At 44.4% G+C, this 5399-nt stretch overlaps 2 pseudogenes; one reads left to right on the top strand and one right to left on the bottom strand.

Annotated features, from left to right (window-relative positions):
* Window positions 1-497: 497 nt before the first annotated feature.
* On the bottom strand, window positions 498-671 carry LOC144479349 (U2 spliceosomal RNA; annotated as a pseudogene).
* Window positions 672-801: 130 nt separating this feature from the next.
* Window positions 802-981, top strand: LOC144479342 (U2 spliceosomal RNA; annotated as a pseudogene).
* Window positions 982-5399: the final 4418 nt, after the last annotated feature.

Here is a 5399-nt window from a genome sequence, read left to right as displayed (position 1 = left end):
GACGCTACAGGAGGAAGTAAGCACAAAGTCTATTTCTATAATGCTATTCATGATCACTGGACACTTCAAAGTACTCTACAAACAATGAAATACTTTTTGTGGTGTAGTCACTGCTGTAAATCAGAAAACACAGCAACCAATCTGCGCACAGCAAATTTCCACAAACAGCTAATGACCAAATACCCTATTCTTTATGATGTCAATTGAGGGACAGGTATTGGCCAGGCCATCAGAGAAATTCCTGTTCTTCTTCAAAATAGCATCAAGGGAACTTTGACATCTGAGCAGGCAGGTAGGATTTTAGTTTTAATGTCACATCCAAAAGATAAACAACTTTTTTTTTTACTTTTCCAATTCAATCAAATCCAATTCAGAGTCTCAACAAGTTGAGACATTTCAGATCCAGGCTGACAAGACAGGGCGAGCGACCAAACCACCCTGTCCTGGGCCTGATCTACATGAGCCAAGTTGATTGGAGAAGGGGGAGGTTCCTCCTCCAAGACTTGAGCTCATTTGCATCTTAGCCAAAAGGCCGAGATGCCGCTTTTAAAAATTGCTTCATATGAAACATATGAAGCCTCAGCGTAACCTAATGACCTCGACCAAGTGCGGCCGACCATGGGCTGCCGACCATACTACACTTGATCTTAGCCAAAAGGCCGAGAAGCGATCAGAAAAAATAAACAACTGTAGCTTGCTCTCATATCCTTGAGGGGAGGCAGTAGTGTAGTGAAGGGAGGCAATGGAGTAGTTAGGGGATTCAGTCGCACAGCATGGGGAGGTGGTGGTGTCATGGAATGCATCGCTTCTTGGCCTTTTGGCTAAGATCAAGTGTAGTATGGATCGCCTGCACTTGGTTGAGGTCATTGGGTTACGCTGAGGCTTCATATGTTTCATATGAAGCAATTTTTAAAAGCGGCATCTCGGCCTTTTGGCTAAGATGCAAATGAGCTCAAGTCTTGGAGGAGGATCCTCCCCCTTCTCCAATCAGCTTGACTCATGTAGATCAGGCCCAGGACAGGGTGGTTTTGGTCTCCCGTCCTGTCTTGTCAGCCTGGATCTGAAATGTCTCAACTTGTTGAGACTCTGAATTGGATTTGCTTTGATTGAATTGGAAAAGTATATTAAAAAAAATATTACTAGATCAGCAATTCCAATACAGCAAATGCCAGAAATACTCAGCGGGCCTGGCAGCATCTTAAAGTTTTAAGTTTATTTATTGGTGTCACAAGTAGGCTTACATTAACACTGCAATGAAGTTACTGTGAAAATCCCCTAGTCACCACACTCCGGCACCTGTTCGGGTACACTAACGGAGAATTTAGCATGGCCCATTCACCTAACCTGCACGTCTTTGGACTGTGGGAGCAAATCAGAGCAGCCGGAGGAAACCCACACAGACACGGGGAGAATGTGCAAACTCCACACAGACAGTGACCTAAGCTGGGAATCGAACCCGGGTCCCTGGTGCTGTGAGGCAGCAGTGCTAACCACTAATAAATAAACTTTAAACTTTTGTAAGTTTTATCAGTATTGTACGTCCTGTACTGTGTTATGGTTCAGGCTAGAGACTCCAAAGTGTTTTATGAAGCCCGCCTGAATCATAAGTTTTGCATTTTGAATTTGGCTAGAATAAGCATGAGATGTTTCACTTCAGGTATGATTCAAGTGACCCACTAGGGAGCTTTTATCAAACAAAGTTTATTTAAGAATATAGTTAGCATATATAGAAAGAAAATTAGCAATAACTTCTAACAATTACTAACAAAAACAAAACAACCACAATAATGTATAACCTTTAATGAATATAAAGAAGCTGTCCCAATCAAACCAACCTCCATAAACAACCCTTTAAACAGGTTCAATGCAACATAGACTAAGGCTCACATGATACTGGGATTGAAGCCATTAGTTGAATTCCGCAGTCAAATGTTCTTGAGACTCAGAACATTTGAAGACAAGACACCTTCCTAAAACGCCAGAGAGACTCTGGTCCAGTCCTCAACAGCAGCAGGTTTTCAGGAAAACACGATCTTGGTTTCAGCTAACCAAAGAATTTTCAAAACAGCAGGGGGAGAGGAAAAAAAGCTTCTCTTTAGCTTGCTGTCCCTTCTAATACTAAAAACTCAAACCTGTAGCTCCAAACTGAAACTGAAAAAAACCATCCAAAAACACATGACCATTCTCCTAATGATGCAGGATCATAAAACTAATCCCAGAGTAAACACAAACAACCCCATTTAAACCACTTAAATAGCAATAAAAGGACTCATCGAAGTCAGCAACATAATGACATCAGCTAAAACTGTGAGCTGAGAGACACTGACTATGAGAGCTGTAGAGATCATGATTTAAACAAAAATCTCTTAAAGGTACACTAACATCACAATTGTTTTATCAGTATTGTTAAGTTTACTGACAGTACCAAAACATATTGGGAGGTGCAGGCTTTATAAATGATAAATTAATTTACAATTATTATTTAATTAACAATATTGGAGATGGCAAGGCAGGTGCTGTGATTGCAGGATGTGGGAACTTCTGGATACCAGTGTGATCCAGGGCAGTCACCTCTGCAATAAATACAGGAACCTTGACTCTGAGTTATTGAACTGAAGGCTGAGTTGCAGACGCTGTATTACATTGGGGAAGGGGAACGTTACCTGGACACTGGGACCACGATCTTACCTCCTCGTCCCATTGGCAAATGGGTGTTCATCATCGGCCGTGGGCCAACGTGGTAGCGGGGGTTGTGGGGGGGGGGGGATGGTGGGGGGTGCATGCTGGACCACAGAGACCAGCTGATAAAGGCAGAGGTACTGACAGGTCTCTGCTGCTCTCAGAACCTGCACATGTGCAATTGCCCCATCTGCAGCTATCAGCTGGCTTTCAGGCAATTTAGGTCACAGTCACTCCCCCTGCTGGCAGATTTCAAGTTTGTCAAGTCTTTTTGCCAGAAGATGGTAAGATTCGATTTTTATGTTGCCCAAAATAATGGCATGAATTTCTCCCGTTTTCATACTCATTTACCACTTTGAATTTCTTTGGTAAGATCACCCCCTTTAATTCAGGAGGCGGTCACACCTCTAGTGATTTGATGAAAAATCCCCTTCTGATTCGATCGGTGGTCAGGGACTGGAGGGTGTGACTGCAAATGCAGCAGGTAAGGGGACCCGGACAGCAGAAGCCTGAGCCTTGCAACTGCCCCACAGGTTTGTGGTTTTTTCAGCCAGTTTGAATGAGAGTGTGGGAGGTAGGGTGAATGAGCTAACTGAACATGGCACTGTGGTACAGAAAGCCATTCGAGGAGGGGGAGTGACAGGAATGTAGTGCTAGTGGGGGACAGTACAGTCAGAGGGATTGACACCATTCTCAGCAGCTGTCCACTGTCTTGCCTGCCTGGTACCAAGGTTCAGGACATCAGGTCGAGGTTGGCGAGGAAGCTGCAGTGGGAGGAGGAGGAGGACCCAGTCATCATGGTCCATGTAGGTACCAATGACATAGGCAGGACAAAGAAAGAAGTACCACAGAGTCAATATGAGGAGCTTGGCACCAAATTAAGAAGCAGAACATCAAAGGTCATAATCTCCAGATTTTTACCTAAACCACAAGCAAATTGGCATAGGACAGATCTGATTAGGGAAATGAATGCTTGGCTCAAAGACTGGTGTGAGAGGAGTGAATTTTGGTTCGTGGGGCATTGGTACCAGTACTGGGGAAAGTGGACCCTGTACCACTGGGGCAGGCTACACCTGAACCACGCTGGAACCGGTGTTCTTCTGAACTGCATAACTAGGGAAGTAGAGAGGGTTTTAAACTAAGTAGTTGGGGGAAGGGATCAAATTTGGGAAGATGTGGTAAATCAAAGAGTAGAGACAAGGTAAAAGAGAAAGGTATTATTGCAGGAAACTTAGTAAGCTTTGGTCTGATAGAAAATGAGCGTGGAGAATTGATAATGGAAAACAAGACAACGGCAAATGAATTAAACAGGTCGCTTGCATCAGTCTTTGCTATTGAAGTTACAAGTAAAATCCTAGAAGCGGCTATAAATCAGGAAATGGAAGGAAAGGAGGAATTCAGAAAAATTATGGTCACCAGAGAAGTGGCACTGAGTGAATTGTTGGAGCCTTGGACTGCCAAATCCCTGGGTCTGGGTGGATTTCATCCAATGGTCTTAAAAGAAGTGGCTGGTAGGATAGTCGATGCATTGGTTTTAATTTTCAAAAACTCCCTAGATTCGGGGAAGATCCCATGAGATTGGAAGTTAGCAAGTGTAACTGCTTTTCAAACAGGGACTTGAAATATACCTGGCATCCAGACTTGAAACATTAGCTCTATCCTCTCTCTACAGATGATGTCAGACCTTCTGAGATTTCTAGCAGTTTCGGTTTTTGTTGGAGATGAACTAAGGGCACAGAGAGACACAGGGCAGTATGACGTCATTGCTACAATGGAAGGAATCTAACCTCAAGCAAAGCAAAAAAGGTGACAAGTATGAGTAGGGAGGTGGTCGATGCAGGACTGAGGGTGTTGTACCTAAATGTGCGCAGAATACGGAACAAGGTAAATGAGCTTGTTGCACACATTGAAATTGGTTGTCTCGAAAAATACAGGGGAGGGTTAAACAGAAAAAGTATGCTTCTGATAGTAACAAAAAAATTCAACACTGCAGAGAGCCTCGAGGAGAATAGAAAGTACAGGAATCAAGTTAAAAAAAGAGAAATAAGGAAATTAAAGAGAGGGCATGAAAAAATATTAGCATGCAAGATTAAGGAAAACTCAAAGATGTTTTACCACTATATAAAGATCAAAAGAATAGTGAAGGAAAAAGTGGGACCGAACAGTGGTGAAAAGGGGAGCTTGTGTGAAGATGCAGAGGATGTGGGAAAATTCCACACCTGATGGCTTTGTGACTGCCCCCATCAGGGCCTCAATGTCCAGCCCTGCAGACCTGAGTGAGGCCATGTTCTTTGGGAACTGGCCTGACACATCCTTTGTCCCCTTCACCATCAAGGCAGACTTCCTCAAGGTGCTAGGGATATGGTTTGGAGCGGCAGGGGCATGCGCCAAAAACTGGGAGGAGCGCATCGCCAAAGCCAGACAAAAATTGGGATTGTGGGAGCAACGCTCCCTCTCCATCACTGGGAAGAACCTTGTGATCCGATGCGAGGTTCTGTCCGTGTTGTTGTACGTGGCGCAGGTGTGGCCTCTTCCCAAGTCCTGCGCAGCAGCAGTGACCCGGGCCATCTTCAAGTTCATCTGGGGATCAAAGATGGATCGTGTCCGGAGGGAGGCGATGCACAAATCTCCAGAGAACGGAGGGAAAAACGTTCCCAACGCCGCCCCCATCCTGATGGCCACCTTTGTGTGCGGCTGCATCAAGCAGTGTGTAGATCCTC

The sequence above is a fragment of the Mustelus asterias genome, chromosome 25, assembly GCF_964213995.1.
Source record: "Mustelus asterias chromosome 25, sMusAst1.hap1.1, whole genome shotgun sequence".
NCBI classification, from domain to species: domain Eukaryota; kingdom Metazoa; phylum Chordata; class Chondrichthyes; order Carcharhiniformes; family Triakidae; genus Mustelus; species Mustelus asterias.
This window is presented reverse-complemented; position numbering and strand designations above follow the sequence as displayed.